At 41.6% G+C, this 17,845-nt stretch overlaps 1 protein-coding gene across 3 annotated transcripts in view; it reads left to right on the plus strand.

Moving 5' to 3' along the window:
* Window positions 1-580: 580 nt before the first annotated feature.
* Window positions 581-17,845, plus strand: part of ARHGEF28 (Rho guanine nucleotide exchange factor 28) — a 333,170-nt gene continuing 315,905 nt past the window's right edge. For all 3 annotated transcript variants that reach the window (XM_033179864.1, XM_033179861.1, XM_033179862.1), the window contains exon 1: window positions 581-760. The gene's annotated coding sequence lies outside the window, so the exon portion shown is untranslated. The remainder of the gene's footprint in view (window positions 761-17,845) is intronic.

Below are 17,845 nucleotides of genomic sequence, written 5' to 3' on the forward strand. Positions count from 1 at the left end.
TGCGTGGATAAACGCGAAGGGAATCGCAGCTTGCAAAGCTCTCGGCCAGGGAACATGAGCTTCAAATAGAGGGCAAATGTTGTTTTTAAAAATAATATTTCCTATTGTAATAGACCTGGGCCGTATTATGTCACGGGTGTGGTGGCTTTTGGCTGGGAACACCCTGAGCCTCCCTTGGGCCTGGCACAACTCCTTTTGCGAGCGGGCAGCCCAGCGCCTTCCTCCGGAGGCGCCGAGGCGTGGAGGCGCCCGGGGCGCAACTGGCCCTCCTGTGGCCCGGCAGGTCCGCGCCAGCCTCCGCGCCTCAGAGCTCCGGGCCGGGGGAGGGAAGCCGAGGCCACCGGCCGCCGCCCCGCAGCGGGAGGGGGCTGGCGGAGACAAGCGCGGTCGGGGCAGCTTCAGGTTTCCTCCTGGAGCCGGTGTCGGGCGAGGCAGGCGGGCGGGCCTCGCCATGTGATGCGGCCGCCGCGAGCCGGGCCGGGAGGTGGGCAGGCGAGGATCCAGTGGCAGGGGGGAGGCGCGGGGGGAGCGGGGGCGGCACCCGCTGCGGGCGCAGCCAGCCCGGCCCGGGCGCGCGGCCGCAGCTCCACCCCCTAAAGCCTGGCTTCAGTCCTGCAGCCGCCAGGCGTTGGCATCGCCGGGGAGAGCCTTCCGGACTCCGGGCGGCGGCTGGCGGGGGGCGCGTTCCGAGGCGCCCTCGGGCAGGGCGCGGGGGCAGCGCCTCGCTTGGGTTCTGGAGGCTGCGGGGCCATTGCTGCAGGTAAATGCTCTTTGGGGCTCCATGGTCTGCGTTTCCCTGCAGCTCTGGGCGGAAAAGTTTGCCCACCTGAGTTCGCATCCGCAGGGCCACTTTTTCCAGGGTCCCCAGGGATGCGAGGGTCAGCAGAGGTGACCGGGGAGCTCTGCAGGCGTTGCGGCGCGAGGGCTGGGCGCCGCCTCCCGCTCTCTCGGGAGCCGCAACAAGTGGAGAGGGCGGCGCAGCCTCGTGCGGCGGCGGCGGCGGCAGCTGCGGAGCGCGGGGGTCGCTCGGGCGCACTGAGAGCTGGGGGCTGGGCTGGTGAAAGCCCAGCCAGTGTCCTTCGGGAGCCAGGGAAATAAACAGCGCTCCTGCGGTGGAGAAGGGAGAGCGTCGAGAGTTGTTGTCCGTTCTTCCCATCCATGCTTCTGCTCCGGGGCGGAGGGTGCTTGGCAGGGCCAGGACCGCAGAATGCAGACGGAGCGCAAGCTCAGAACACACGTACTACTACTTACTCGTGTGGAAGCATTTGCTGTGTTTCAAAAGGCATTTATAGTTACCTTGGTTGGGAAAGGCGGTCAGAATTATGTGGGACTCCTTACGCTTATTTTATGCATTTGTTTCCCCTTAAATACCCGGGGTGTACGTGGTGGTGCCACAGCCTTCCCCTGCTTAGGGTTTCCGAATGACAGGCGGGTGTTTGGCCAAGAAGGCACCATCTGGGTCGAAGGCTGTATGGAAACTGGGTGCTCAGGCGGCCCTGGAAACCCAGCTTTGGTTTCCCAGAGACCAGTTAGATTTCTAAGAAAGAATCCATCTCTAGAGGCCCACAGCGTCCCCGCATTGGTTGACTGGGTGGGCCGAGGAACAGTGGTAACATCTGTATTTGCGCAGCTTCTCCCGCCTAGACCCCGGTCTGCGTCTCCACAAATCTCCCCACACCAGGAGTTACAGAGGTTCACCACGGACCACACCAATTGGGCAAAATACCAAAGAAAGTAAGGTCTTTAATATTCGTTTATAAAGAACTGATCACTTGGGATTCCATGGGGACCCTGGCTTTCTGAAGCGTTGTTATCTTGTGTTCCTAGGCCCTGAAGCTGTCAGGGGTAAGTAAAATCCTGTTTTCGCTGCAAAAACAAATCAGGGACCTGCCCTTGTTAGGTTCTGTGGCATCTACTTTGTACATGACAATCCAAGCAGAGTGGTAACTTCTGGGAAACCTGGGAAGGTTTCTCCAGATCTGTCCTGGGTTTTTAGTTACACATTCTTAAAGCACATGGGTATTTGCCTAATCTTGATTAATAGCCCAGAGTAACCCCTTTGGAGTATTTGGAGAAAAGAGATGAATACTGCAAAACCCTTTGGAATTTTTAATACAACATAGTATTGCAGTGTAATGTTCTGATGTGAACTTTGTATGTGATTATTGTGCTGATTAACTTTGATCAAATAGGAATTTGGCTAGCATCAGATATAGCTTATGGTTAGGGAAACTGAGGCACAGAGCTAGCGATAGAGTGTGTGACTCAGATGAATGTCTTGGGTAAGGGGAGAATGGTGACCAGAGAATCAGTGTTTGTTCTGCTTTTGACTTTTTTTTCTTATCAAAACCACACAATCTGGCCAGCTAAGAACAGGTTGTATAACAGGCATGTCATTAGACTTTCCTCTGAAGTACCCAATTGTCTTTTAAGCAGTTTATAAACGCTTAAACGTACAGAAGAAAATAGTAGTTAATAACTAAGTTTCTATGAAATGTCTCAGAAGACTCACTTGGGTGGGTTTCATACTTTTTTTTTTTAATCATGTGGGTACTGCAGAAGAGTTTGGAATGTTTTCTTATTGTGTTCTTATAAGAAACTGCGCTTGTGGCTAAGACTTAAATTGGGCAGGAATTTCAGGTGAGCTCTGATACATGACCTCCTTTAGTATGCCCCGTGAGAAAAGACTATGTGTTCTAAGTAGGTATTAAAACAAATTGCAGCACATACTATTACTTTTATATTAAACATTCTGTTCACCACTATATTGGTACCCAAGCTCCAACAAGTCCTGCCAGTTTATGACCAAGGACTGAATTCCAAGAAAAAAAGATTCATGATATAAATGTTGGAAAAGCCTCAAAAAAGATTCATGATATAAATGTTGGAAAAGTCACCTAAATTACCTAGGCTGACTATAATTTTATTATGCTTTTATTTACTAATCAGATATGACAGATCTGGTTTGGGTAGGTTTTGTGTAATTGCATTTGTATTTATGTTGCTTTTAGTGAAGCAGAGTAGCTCTGGGATTCCCCCCTGCCCCCGGCCCCCGCCCGTAACCTCAAATATTTGTTATGAAGAGGTGGGCCAACCTGGGCAACTCCTACTGAGGATGTAAAAATAGTGTTACATTTGAAGTGCACCAAATTCAGGGAATTCTGCCATGCTAAAGTTGTGCTGTAAATATGCCACCCTGTCAGGCTTGAGTCCACATCTCTTACTTAGGCAAAGCTGGGCTTTGAGATATTTTTCTTACTTAAGAAGTGTAGGTCAGGTCTTGTATCACAGAACATTTTGCTCTGATTCGATGACACTCTGTCATTTTGTTCAGTCTCTGTGACCCTTAGTTCTTTTGTTATTATCATGGTATTGGAAGTTCTCAGAAGCCCAAAGCAGTGTCACTCTACTGTTTTGCCATTTTGACAATCTCTATTATGGGGCTCTCTTTCTGAACATGTTCTTCATTTACATTCATTCAACTAATATTTGTTGAAGGCTTACTATGTGCCCAGCACTGCTCTTTGCTTTGATTCTCTGATCTTTGGATTCCATGTTGAAGGTGACACTTTTCCGGCTTTAGAGTTTTTAGAGTCTGTTGCATTTTCAGAGTAGACTTTTGCACACTCCACATTAAGACATTTGGCTGGCCAGGGTGGGAGTGATGGCTCACACCCATAACCCCAACACTTTGGGAGGCTGAGATGGGAGGATTGCTTGAGCCCAGGAGTTCAAGACCAGCCTGGGTAACATGGCAAAACCCTGTCTCTACAAAAAATACAAAAACTAGCCAGGCATGGTGGTGTGTGGTGTGTGCCTGTAGTCCTAGCTACTTGGGAGGCTGAATGGGGGAGGATAGCTTGAGTTGGGGAAGCTGAGGCTGAAGTGAGCTGAGATAGTGCCACTACATTCCAGTCTAGGTGACAGAGCAAGACTCTGTCTCAAAAAAAAATTAAAGACATTTGGCTGGCAAAATAAGTCGTGTAACTTATTTTTTTGTGTGTGCGATAGTGCATCTTCTTAATTGACTTCCATTTTTCCCTTGAAATTTGATCTCAGGCACAATAGTAATTTGCTTATTTGTAACATTATTGCTCCTGGACTTCTTCTCCTGGATAACCAAGATAATGAGATCTGACATCATTTTTTTAATGAGAGAAAGCAAAAAAGTATATAATTGAATAGTGGGCATTTGTTCCAGTAATGTTGGTTTTGAACACTTGTATAAAAATGTATTTTAATTTTCAGAGGTGTTTTCTCTTGTTTTAGTTTAATCTTTGCCTCAATTATAAATAACTCGAGGTTTGATTTCTGTAGAAAGTTAACATACAAGTGATGTTCTCTTAAGAGCAGATGAAAATGTATCTATGAATGAGGACCAACAGGCAGAAATCAGCAGTGGTGGCTTTGCTTTCCATAGTAGCCTGTTCAGAAGAGATCCTTCCATAACCAGCAGGGAAATAACATTCTGCCTATTTCAGGTTGCAAGCTTTGTGTGACTGCTGTGCACATGATCATTGTGCCTTTAAAAAATATACACTTGAAATGTTAATATGCTTCAAATATATATATATATATGCATTCCCTTAATAAATAGATGAAGTGTATATTGCATCTATTAATGACATTTATGGTTTAGCTCTTCAATGCCCTTTGTGTTTAAGGCTTACTCCTTTTCTTCCATCATTTTATAATTCAAGAAATTATATTTCATAAATTCTCAGGAAGTTATTTAGAATGTGGACTTTGGAGCCAGACTGTTTGGGTTAAATAGCCCCAGCTTTGCCCTGGCTATGTGACCTCTCTCTACCTCAGGTTTTTCCGTTTGTAAAATGCGGATAATAATAGTAACCTGCTTCAACTGTTGTGAGGACTCCGTGATTTAATTTACAGAGAACCCTCCTGGTAGTGCCTGACAGAGAGTAAGTGATGATTGTAGTTATAGCAAATGGAAAATAACCATTTAAAAAGAATGAAAGGGGTAGCAGGTTTTTCAGCTTTCAGAAGGCAGTGAGATGTCAGTGTGACCCCAGGAGAAATTGCCCTAGGCTGGGAGTTGGATGAAGGGATGAAGTCCTCTGGCTTTCCAGTTTTGTGACCTTGGGTGAGTATTCCTTCTGGAACCCTTTCTGGTCCCAGTTTCCTCATTCAGTAAAATGGAAAGGATTAGACTGGATGGTCTCTAAAAGCAACCCATTTTTTAACATTCTACTTGGTCGTGATGAGTAGAATTTGAATGTGATGTATTAGTCAATTTGCTTTACTTGTCTTGGTCAACACTACTAGAAATGTACTGTCTACAAGGTTAGCATTGTGCCTGCAACAGGCATTTGAATAGATGATGAGCTGCCACTCTTATTACCTTATCTCTCCTTGACTACCAGTCATCAGGGTGAAATGACTTGGACTTATCTTCCTGGACTTAGTCCAAAGAGATTTCAGACATGCAAGTCCAGATCCTTTGTGTGGGCCATATGGCTGCCCTAGTCCTCTTCTTCTGAAGAACCCCTCATGTAGAAGAGGGGTGGTACAGTTCTGGAAAGGGGAAAGACAAGTGGGTGGTTTAATTTTATGATAAAAATAATTTCTATCAGGCAAAGAAGTCTCAGGAAGGACTTCTAAGTATGGTGAAAAGCAAGAGATTTTCAATGGGCTGGATGGTTCAGACAAAGTCCCTCGGGGGCTTATATTTTTGTCTTTTCCCACTAAGACCCTGATTTATTGTCTGTACATTGTCACTGGTTCTTTGTCAACAGTGCTTCTCCTTTTCCTGCTTCACCAGCCTCCTGGTTTGCTGTATGATCAGGTGTTAGAGTTCTGAAAGGTAGGGGATGTTCAGTGATTAATGAGACTACTGACTATGGGTTCTTTACTTTGAGCCTCTAACCCAGGATTTCAAGCCCTGTTGTTCACTGGAACCACCTGGGTTCAGAATCTCTCAAGTGGACTTAGCATCATTTTCTAAAGGGGCGATTCTAATGTACAGCTGGGTTTGATAGCTACTTTCCTAATAATCTTTAGGTGTTTCTGGCTTCCTACATCGCACAGTGCCTAGGGAAAGGGTAACACCTGCTATTTCTCATGGTGTTATTTTTATGCTGTTGGTGGTGTGTCAACTGTCCCCTGCTGTTTCCCCCTTGTGAACTCTCCAGTTCTGTTAGCCAGTACTAGTAACTGCCTATGGAACATGTGTGTTTCTAACTTCTTTGACTTTTTCATAGTGGGCCCTTTTTCCCCCCTCACCAACATGTATTGCATTCCTCAAAGCCCAGCTTAAACCACTTTCCCTCTGTAACCTTCAACTAACTTAGTAGCAACTGTGCTGCTTTCCCTTCTGAACTCCTATCACTCTCTCATTTTTTACTTACCTCCTGCCCCTGGGTTCATTGTGTGTTCCTGTATGTAAGTCTCAACTTTACATCATGACTGTAGCCCATTAATGACAGGGACCCTGATTTAGGCTACTTTGTAGGGTGCTTAAAGCAGAATATACACATGTTGGTTGGTTATTTAGTTATTTTGCTAACTGTCATCTCAAGTCCTTCTTGTTTACAGCACCACTGCAAGGACTACTGGGTATCCGATGTGGATTGTGTTGGAAAACACTGGGATGCAGGGGGAGAAGGGCAAAGTTTACTCAGGAAGTAGGCAGTCCTTCCCAGATATAAATGGGAGACCTCATGGACCTCTCAGGAAATTGTATCAACCTGCATGGGGAAATGAATGAAATTCTTGATTAAAATCTGAGTCTTTGGATTGAAAGAAGCCTAAAAGTTTTTCTCTAGTCTCCAGAAGGTGCACAGTTCCCCTGCATGGCCTGTCTCCAAATGGTTGACCAGTCTGTCCTTGAATACCTTCAGTGATGAGGACCTCATGGCCATAAAGATAATCCATCTATTTGGAAAGCTTAGGCTTTTAAAAACAATTCTCCCTCATCCTAAGTTTGTCATATTTCTGCTGTGTGGAGGCCATTCTTTTTTTTGTTTTGTTTTATTTTTTTTTTTTGAGATGGAGTCTTGCTCTGTCACCCAGGCTGGAGAGCAGTGGCCGGATCTTGGCTCACTGCAAGCTCCGCCTCCCGGGTTTACGCCATTCTCCTACCTCAGCCTCCGGAGTAGCTGGGACTACAGGCGCCCGCCACCTCGCCCAGCTAGTTTTTTTGTATTTTTTAGTAGAGACGGGGTTTCACTGTGTTAGCCAGGATGGTCTCGATCTCCTGACCTCGTGATCCGCCCATCTCGGCCTCCCAAAGTGCTGGGATTACAGGCTTGAGCCACCGTGCCCGGCCATAAACAATTAATTATATATCCTGTCTTCAAGTCTTCTTTTATTGAGGTTGGAAAATAAAAATCTGTTTCTTCAGCCCTTGTTAAGTGACATGATTTTGAATCCTTTCACAAACCTGAATATTGGACATATTCCAATTCGCTATTTTCTTTTTAAAATGTAATTCTTCCAGATGCTATCTGGCAATGTAGAGCAGCAGTCCCCAACCTTTTTGGCACCAGGGATTGGTGTTGTAGAACGCAATTTTTCAATGGACTTGGGTGAGGGGGATGGTTTCAGGATGATTCAAGTGCATTATGTTTATTGTATATTTTATGTAATGAAATAATTATGCAACTCACCATAATGTAGAATCAATGGGAGCCCTGAGCTTGTTTTCCTACAACTAGATGGTTCCATCTGGGGTTGATGGGAGACAGTGACAGATCATCAGGCATTAGAGTCTCATAAGAAGCCCACAACCTAGATCCCTTGTATGTGCAGTTCATAATAGTTTACAGTGTTCGCGTTCCTATGAGAATCTAATGCCACCACTGCTCTGACAGGAGGTGGAGCTCAGACAGTAATGTGAACGATGGGGAGCGGCTATAAATACAGATGAAGCTTTGCTCCCTTGCCTGTTGCTCAACTCCTGGTGTGTGACCTGGTTCCTAACAGGCCATGGACCTGTACTGGTCTGTGGCCCCGGGAGTTGGGGACCTCTGGTGTAGAGGACAGATCTGTCCCCCTTTCTTCTAGGGAAGGAGTGATAGCTCATGGTTAAGATTAGCAGCTGCAGGTCAGAGAGACTTGGGGAGACTCATGGCATGCTGCTTCTAGCTTGTCTTGGCCAAGTCACCTAAACTTTTAGCCTCAGTTTTTGTCTATTTCTCTCATAAGATTATAAAAAGGTCTCAATAAGATAGTCTATATAAAGTGTTTAGCACTGAACCTAAGATAGAATAACTTCTCAATAAACAATAGCTTTAATTTTTTTTTTTTTTTGAGACAAGAGTCTCATTCCATACTCAGGCTGGAGTGCAGTGGTGTGATCTCAGCTCATTGCAACCTCCGCCTCCTGGATTCAAGCGATTCTCCTGTCTCAGCCTCCCAAATAGCTGGGATTAGGGGTGCGTGCCGCCATGCCCAGCTAATTTTTGTATTTTTAGTAGAGACGGAGTTTCACCATGTTGGCCAGGCTGGTCTCGAACTCCTGACCTCAGGTGATCTACCCTCCTTGGCTTCCCAAAGTGCTGGGGTTACAGGCATGAGCCACTGTGCCTGGCCTAAAAGTATTTCTTAACCACGCTATTGAGTTTCCATGTTCATAGTCATCTCAAAATTAGTTTCTTTTTACATATGTTGCTATGGTGCCATATCTCCTCATTCATGGACTTGTGCATTTGGGTTTTTAGTCTTATGAATAATCTTAATATTTATCTCTCTTGAATTTATTTTCCTGTATTTGACCATTTTTCCTAGTCTTTTAGAGTGTTTATACATTTTTCATATTCACTACCCCTTTTAGTTTCAAATTATCCATAGGTTTGATATACATTTATTCAATGCCTAAGGAAGTAATAAAACTGTTATTTAGGCTGAAATCTAGGGCAGAGCGATTTGATGTGTCTATGCAAACTTCAGTTCAGGTTGATGTTTATCAATTTCAAGTAGATTTGTTCAACTAATTACTACCTATTTGTACCAGCATCTGGTTCTTAATCCCCCATCTCCTCATAAAGATATATACTGTGTCTATTATATCTCTTTGTCTACCAGTCTAGTAAATTATCACCACATAATAAAATGGGGTTATTCTCAAGTGACTTATTCTTTGGGAGCACACACTGGCTCCAAAAAGCCACTACTTTTTCTTCGAGGTCCTCATACACCACAGTTTTAATAATCTGCTCTAAAATCTTAAACTAGGATCAACATGAAATGCCTTCTGTCTGTAATTTGTAGAATCTGCCGTTTTGAAGGTCAGAATGACGTGCACTTGTCTCCTGTATCGAATCCCTCTGCCATTGTCCACAGTTCCTGATGGATTATGGTTAGGAAATCTCATCAGATTCTTTACTATCCTGGCATGTCCAGTAGCCTGGAACTGATTCAGACCAGCTTGATGCTCTCTTACAATGGACTTTCCCACTTAGAGATGTTCTTTCTCTCCTCTTTAATTGAAGAATCTGTACCTTCTAAAAAGAGACAAAATACAAATAGGAGGAATTCTCACTTCTTTATCAGTCTTCTACACTCTGTCACCAGCCCCAAGTCAACCTATCCCTTTCTTGACATTCTGGCTTTAAAAATAAGTTGAAATAAAAATTTTGGTATCCTTAGATTTTTAGAAAACCTCAGGTTATTTAGGCCTTTAGGCTGCCTGATACAATTCTAAAGAGCATGACTCCCTCATGTTTGTTCTTGCAGAGGGCCAGGGAGGAGGGTAAAAAGAAAGCCACTCATGGGCCAGGCGCAGTGGCTCATGCTTGTAATCCCAGCACTTTGGGAGGTCGAAGCAGGCGCGTCACCTGAGGTGGAGAGTTCGAGACCAGTCTGACCAACATGGAGAAACCCTGTCTCTACTACAAATACAAAATTAGCCAGGAATGGTGGCACATGCCTATAGTCCCAGCTACTCGGGAGGCTGAGGCAGGAGAATCGCTTGAACCTGGGGGGCAGAGGTTGCGAGTGAGCCAAGATCGTGCCATTGTACTGCAGCCTGGGCAACAAGAGTGAAGCTCCGTCTCAAAAAAATAAAAAAAAAAATAATAAAAAAAGCAAGCAAGCCATTCTTTTTATCATTTATGTATAAGTGAAAAATAGCACACACTTAGGAATCAGGTCACCTGGCTTTAGTCTTGAGCTCATTGAAAGTAATCTCTTCGTATCTCCGAGAATCAATATCTTTTCCAAACAGAAGGACTTTGGTTGTTTCTATGAACTGTGATGATTTCTTTAGGTAGTGATTTCATTTGCTATTTATAAAGCTTGATGGAGGTGGAATTTGGATGTGGTAGTGTAGTAGGGAAATCAAAGTCCGGGTTTATCACTCTGTGGAATAACCTGTCTCCTTTTTTGTTTATTATCAGAAACCCACGTTTAGGTATAAGAATCAGCTCATCTAGCATAAATGTTGTCTTTCATGGAGTTGTCAACTTTGCAACTTGTCAAAAACTTTTCAGGAATGGATTTCTGGAAGTTGCTTTTATAGCAGTTATCACAGCCCCTAGAGACAAAGCAGGATTCAGCTGGCCATTCCTATTCTTGGAGATAAAGAACAATGCACAAAACCCATTGCCAATGCTTTAATAGGGTTTTAACTGATGGATTCTTAAGGGGGAGTGAAATATAAGTATTTCTCTTAAGTTCTATGTTTCCTGACATATGCAGCTGTTACGTAAAATACATGTATATTGTTTCTTCTCTCATTTGATTACCAGAAATATTGATATCTTGCTCATTGACAATAGAACAGTATCAAGGACTCCTTGATGTTTAGTTAGAAAGGTTCTAACTTTGATAGAAATTTGTTTATTATGAGACAAAGGTCTTATGTCCTTTGATTTTTAGTCTTCTTGTAAAAATGTTTTAGTGTTAATAAAAAGGTGCTTAAGATTTCACCTATAGATAACTTAGGTTGTTACAATAAAAATGAACCCTCTAGGTTATCTTCTTCATATCTACAGAAAGTCCCAAATTAACTTTTCACTTGGCATGCTTGTCTCACAATGATAGGGCTGAGCTAGAGAAAATTCACCTTTACCAAGAACAGTTTAAAGAAACTACATCTTGATAGGAATGCTAACAGTAATTTGCATATTGGTTTATCAGAGGGTTTTTTGGTATTAAAACTAAAGAGTAAGTTTTTTCCTCTTTCGCATTTGTGGTAAGAAGGTTTATCTTCATGAACTGTGTTGCACCTTTGTGGACAGCAGCAGAAGAAATTAGAAGTAGAGAGATGTTTGGAGTTCAGTTAATTGAAAGACAGTCTCTTGGCCGGGCGCGGTGGCTCAAGCTTGTAATCCCAGCACTTTGGGAGGCCGAGACGGGCGGATCACAAGGTCAGGAGATCGAGACCATCCTGGCTAACATGGTGAAACCCTGTCTCTACTAAAAAATACAAAAAACTAGCCAGGCGAGGTGGCGGGCGCCTGTAGTCCCAGCTACTCGGGAGGCTGAGGCAGGAGAATGGCGTGAACCCGGGAGGCGGAGCTTGCAGTGAGCCAGGATCCGGCCACTACACTCCAGCCTGGGTGACAGAGCGAGACTCCGTCTCAAAAAAAAAAAAAAAAAAAAAAAGAAAGACAGTCTCTTTAGTGTGAGTTGGAAGTGATTGCTAGTGGTTCACACCATTCATCACAGTAGGATAGTAGAGTGTGTGCAAGGCGAAGGTTTTAAGAAGATTGTCAGTCTTCTTAAAGGTTGGACCAGAAGTAGATTTGGGTTGAAGTCTTAGCATTGCCACTGATATATTGGGTGGATCATATCACCTTTCTGGGCTCTGGTGACCTCATCTGAAACCTATGGGGCCAGGGTCAGACCATCTCCATGGTGTGTTCCATCTCTCAGGTTCTATGTTTCTATGGAAGTAAGGATGGTGTCTTAAGCCTCCCTCACATTACGAGCATCACGCTTGGCTCCCAGAGTGCTTTCAGACACTTTACTGGCAACATCTAGATTGTTCAGGAAGTTGAGTTTGAAGATGGTACTTCAATGTTGCATCTTTATGGGGAGAAATGATTGCAAATACTTTGAGATTACCCTGTCATGGCAGCTCATGTTATTGTTGTCAGAATACTTCACGAGCAGTGAGGTGGAATCAGCCAGTAATAATCGAGTAATTATTTTCAATAGAATTTTAGGATGAATGAAAATGGGTATTAATTTCATTTTGACATATTGAACTTAATGTACCTAACCCCACTGAGGCTGGGTGGAGAATATGCTCTGAAATGTGTGGCATTTTTGATAAATATCAGTTTTTAGCTAAAATAAGAACTTTTATAATGGTTCCATCCCCTCTCCCTACCCCTATCCCCACTCCCATCTTTCTCTACCTCTCCTCCTTCTTTCAAGAAACCTACGGATTTTCCTTCTCTTTAGTCTCACACTTTTTTCCTCAAAAAGAGATAGCAAATCTCTAAAACCTCTAGTATTTTATGTAGTTCCTGACTAGTAGTATGAAAGAAAACATATTGTGCTTATAAAAAGGTAGTTTTGTTTGTTTGTTTGTTTTTGAGATAGAGTCTGGCTCTGTCGCCCAGGCTGGAGTGCAGTGGTGCCATCTGAGCTCACTGCAAGCTCCGCCTCCTGGGTTCATGCCATTCTCCTGCCTCTGCCTTCTGAGTAGCTGGGACTACAGGCACCTACCACCACACCTGGCTAATTTTTTGTATTTTTAGTAGAGACGGGGTTTCACCGTGTTAGCCAGGATGGTTTTGATCTCCTGACCTCATGATCTGTCTGCCTCGGCCTCCCAAAGTGCTGGGATTACAGGTGTAAGCCACCACGGCCAGCCAAAAGGTAGCATTTTAAGGCATGACATCTTTCCACTTTTCACAGAGCCTCAAGATAAAGATATTTTATTATATTGGAGATTTGGACAATGGATTTATTCTATTTGAGATTTTAGTTGCTGAGTGTAGGGCTCTAAGCCCTCTTATCATTTAGGAGTTCTTTCCAAAGCTTTTTCACTCCAGGGAGTTTGGGGAGTGTTATTTGATTTTTTGAGCCTTTATTGAGTTGGGTTTAGCTAGTAATTGCTATAAGGCAGACATATGCTGCATGCTGGAGGTTCAGACATAAGAAGCTTAGAGGTAGCTCTTGAGGAGCTCTCAATGCTCACAAATTAGCTGCCATAAAAGCCAGTAAATACATTGTGATATGGAGAAGCAGTGGGCCAGCGTGCTTTCAGCAGCCTGAGCCAAGGCAATTTTCTGGGAGCCATACCTGGTATAATAGAGATCAAAGTATTGTTTAGTTTTTTTCTTCTTTCCTGTTATGGTGTTCTAAATGTAATCTATATTGTAAATATGCATCTGCTTCAGTGATGTTATAAAAACAAGTGAATTTAAGAAATTGATGTTTTAATTAAAATTTGTGTAATTGGAGTGATTATCTTTCAGATGTTAGAATGCAACCACAGACTGTCGCACTTGCTTTAAAACTGTTATTTTTTGAACATACACAATTACTTGCTGCCACTAATTTTTTTAAACCCTTTCAAAGTTGGGCTTATAAATAAATATTTACTGTAGTTATTTGGTGGGAGGGAAACTCAAATATTATCAAACAGAAAGGATGATTCCTTTATGTTCCAATTTGTTTTACTGTGGCAATATGCTTGCCATGACTTTACATCTTAAATTTGTATGGACAAAAACTTAGTTATATGTGTATGAATGTATTTTTATAAGTGCAGATACCAGAGAATTGAAACAATTTTATGGAATCCTGGAAATGTTTGATAAAGGTCTTGATGTTGTTCTTGAGATGTCAACAGTAAATTGATTCTAATGTTTCTATTGTTTGAGGAGAGGTCTCTAGTCCAGGGCCACATATCCTACAACTTTGAGTTACATTGAAGACTACAGCTTAAGCCAAAACCAAACTAGGGAAAGTAAATTATAGTGGATTATTTTGCCTTTGTGATGTTAAAGAATACTGTTGTGAATACAGTGAGTACATACTGGTCTTTATTTATTTTCGGGCACAGGGTGACTTGAACTGATTAGTACCTAAAATTAAAAATATAAAATCCTTTGCTGCCACAGTTGAATATCACTGAATTTATGGAGCACTTAACATTGCACAGTATTTAGAAAATACTAATCGAATGAATCACCACCTCATGTGTTGTTTTGACAGGAAGTGTATCACATCTCAATAATTTCCTTAACATTTTTTCCTGCCAGGTGCCTGTTTTCTTCTTGTTGTTAACTTTTTTCTATAGAATTCCAAATATGTGGTTGATTTCCCCACTGATATACTTTCACAGTTCTTTTTCCTTTTTTCCCTTCTTTAGAGTAGCCAGTGCTTGTAGCTAGTGTTTGTATGCAAATCTAAGGCTTCTTACAGGGAAGAGACAATGAGCAGCTGTTTTGGAGACTGATGTCCAGCCTAATGCCTTTTTCTGGTAAGCAGATCTTCATGGCCCTAGCACGTAGGATTTTACCAAGTAGGTTTTCAAATGTACCATGTCTAAGGCCAAACTTACATGAAGTATTGTTCATCTAGTCATCTCTTGAGAGATTAGGGAGGATTTTTCTTTTCTATTACACATATATATATATATATATACACACACACATACATACACATACACACACGCACATAATTTTTTTTAACAATCAGCATGAGCTGTCTTGAAATAAAACAAATTGGAAATAATCTTCTAAATTAAAAGATTACACAGATGTATACAAAGAGACATTTGTAATTAGCTCAGTAACTTGTGCAGCTGTTGAGAACATTCATATGTTTGTTTTTGGATATTTGGGTTAGTATATTTTTGTCTAGTAAAAAGATGTGTGTATGTATACATATATATGCACACCATAACTATAAGTTTATATGCATTTTACCATTTCTATAAATTTTTTATCTTATTGATTTTATCAGTGAATTGTCAGCCATAGTCTCTTTATTGAATATAGAATTATTGCAGTTTGAGTACAAGTATACTATAGATAATTTCTAATAATGAAAAATAAGTGGTTTCTTCTACCAGAAGTCTTCCTTTGCTTGTAATGTAGGACTGCATAGCATAGTGAGCCTTGCATCACTAGACATTTAAAGGCATATGACTATAGTGTATCCCATGTAAAACTGAAGTGTATAAATGGATTTTAAGAAGATGTGTTGGGGGTTGACATTTATGCCATTAGAGGCATTCTTGCTGTTCAAATTAGTGGTATGCTTTTTCACATTTATGCTTTTTCATTTTCTTATTTAGAAATAACAAATTGTATAAAAATGAATACTACATATTCGCGAATCAATCAGTGGTTTATAAAGGTCAATACTGTAGTAAGTGTTGCTTTTTATATTCTTAACACAGATGAATGTCCAAACCAGAATATGGTTAAAATTAGATGCACATACAGGAAATAGCTAGCATTCTTGAAAATGACAGGTATGGGACATTAATACCATAAATGTTGTGACCACTAGAATAGAGTAGAGGGTGGTAAGCTAGGCCTGGGGTGGACATTTCTTATCTGGGCTTCTGCTCTTTGTCAGCTCTCTTCCTTTGATTCTTCTCTGCTTTCCACTTGAAGGGATCAGACAGGTACCTGGACATAATCCCATAAGTGCTACTGGTACTCCAGTCCTCAGTTTCCTCATCTGTCACCTTCTGTGATTCTATAAGCAATATATGAATAGTTGCATGTACAATGTGAAAAGCCCCTAAGAAAGTTGAACAGCCTTGTTCTTTCATGCTTCTTACATCAGAATGCCATTTAGCTACCAGTTTGGCAGAGATATAATATTTATAGTGCCAAAGGAAGTTTCAGCTAGTGGAGGGCAAACGATCATATACCCTGTTTAAGCCAAATTTTCTTCTGTGTAATTAATGTTAACAGAAATTTTAAAAAAATTAAATGAAAAAGAAGAAATTCTTATCTCTACGAGTCAGCCAGCTGATGATTTTTTAGCAAGTTTTGTCTAAAATACAGTTGTTCTTACTTAGAGTCTCAAAATTAAACTTGAGTTTAAATCTAGTTTAAATCTAGTTTAATTTAGATGAGTGTTTTGCGTTTCCAGTCCTCATCTATGAAATGGGAATAATACCAGCCCTTTAGATAAAACTGGGTAGTTTGCTGATGAAATGAAGTTATAGAACTTAACTTTGGAAACACTTTCAAAAGTTTAAATGATATTTAAATATAAAACCAAAACTGTAGCTCCATTTGCAGAGAGTTATTTATGACATAGATTTACTATTGCTGTAAATATATGTGTGGAAAAGCAGGGAGTGTAATCAGTTGGTACTGTGCCAGTTCCTAAGTCTCTTTGTTAATTTAGCACTTCTGCATTTAGTAATGTGTAAGAAAAATGTGGAGCCAATTCAAATTAGGGGAAGAAAGTCTCAAAGAGGCTGTTGTGTAGAAGGAGGGACTAATGAGTGGCCATGTTCTGGTAGGAATCCCTGGTTCTGTACTCATGGTCACAAAGACACTGTTCTTACATTCTTCCATTGTTTAGCTAGAGCATAAGGCCACTTGAGAAAAGGCATTGTTTAACCACAAATCCCTCTTTCAGGAAAAATGAGTTCCACCAAAGAGATTTGTGTAAGTACATCTGTCATATATTGGTGGAAATATATGTGTTTAAACGGTTTGTAAATGCTTGTCTTCCTCTTCCATGAGGAAAGACAGTTTCAGTGCCCTCAAGCATTAGTCTTTTCTAATCCTTCAAACCTGGTGACTAAAAGACTCTCTTCTCTTGGATTAGTGGGCATAATGGAAAAATAATGGCAGGGGAAAGGTTTTTTTTTTCTTCTCTCATTTCATCTGGATTTGGAGTCATGCTCATTTATAACAATAACACTCTTAAAAAAATTAGTTGCTTCTCCATATCAGAAATGTTTAGGGCCTAAGTACACTGACTGTCTTGGAGTCTTGAGTTTTTGTTGCCTCCTTGAGAAGGATATGGCTTTTAATATATTCTTAAAAATCCCATCTGGATCTTGTCTTCTGGGGATGCATGGTATTCCTACCACGGAAGACAGGGATCTCTCATAATTAGCAAAACCTCTGAACGTATTTGCGCAGTTGCATAAATGGAACTTACGAGGTTTAGTCAACCATATAAGCAGTCCCTGCAGCATTTGAGGGCTGTGTTATAGGGAGTATCTGGTGACATTTTCATCAGCTATAGAAAGATCACTTTGTATTATTTGGAGTTTGGAGTTTGGAGTTTGATATGAATAGTGAAGAGGATGATGGCCATTTATGGATTGCTTTTCCTTGTTAGGCACTGTGCTTGAAGCCTCATGTTGCTACCTTGAATTCCTGCAACAATGTTACTATTCCTGCTTTGCAGATAAGGGAACTAAGGAGCTGAGAGGTTAAGCAACCTGCTGCAGGATTTGTAGCCTGTTTATTGATCCCTAGTTTGTGGGGCTCTAAGCCCTTGCTCTCATCACTTTCCCATGCGGCCTCTATAGAAGGCTTGGAGGGGAAATCCTGCTTGTCCACCATGAAAAAGACCAGAAGAGGTTATTTCCACTCAACTGATCTAAAATTTTTCCTGCCTCTATGTTTGCAGATTTGTTTTTATAGTGAAACTAAATGCCTTGTTTATACTTATCACCATCTATGTTAGATATCGGTCTGTGTTTGGAGATCTGATTTACATAGTTTGTCATCCTAAATATTTCCAGGATGAAAAACAGGGTTTTGTTTTTGTTTTTTTAACTTTCCCCCTAGAGTTAATTGGCTATTTACTTGTTCAATTATGACTTCTCCAAGTTCATAGTTGTTTTTTAGAGGAAAAGCTTCAGACTAGACACAATACTCTTGACCCAGAATTCTGACCTCTCGATACCTGTGCTCTGTTCCCAGCATGTTTA

This window comes from Trachypithecus francoisi, unplaced genomic scaffold, assembly GCF_009764315.1.
Source record: "Trachypithecus francoisi isolate TF-2019V2 unplaced genomic scaffold, Tfra_2.0 Lachesis_group2, whole genome shotgun sequence".
NCBI lineage: Eukaryota > Metazoa > Chordata > Mammalia > Primates > Cercopithecidae > Trachypithecus > Trachypithecus francoisi.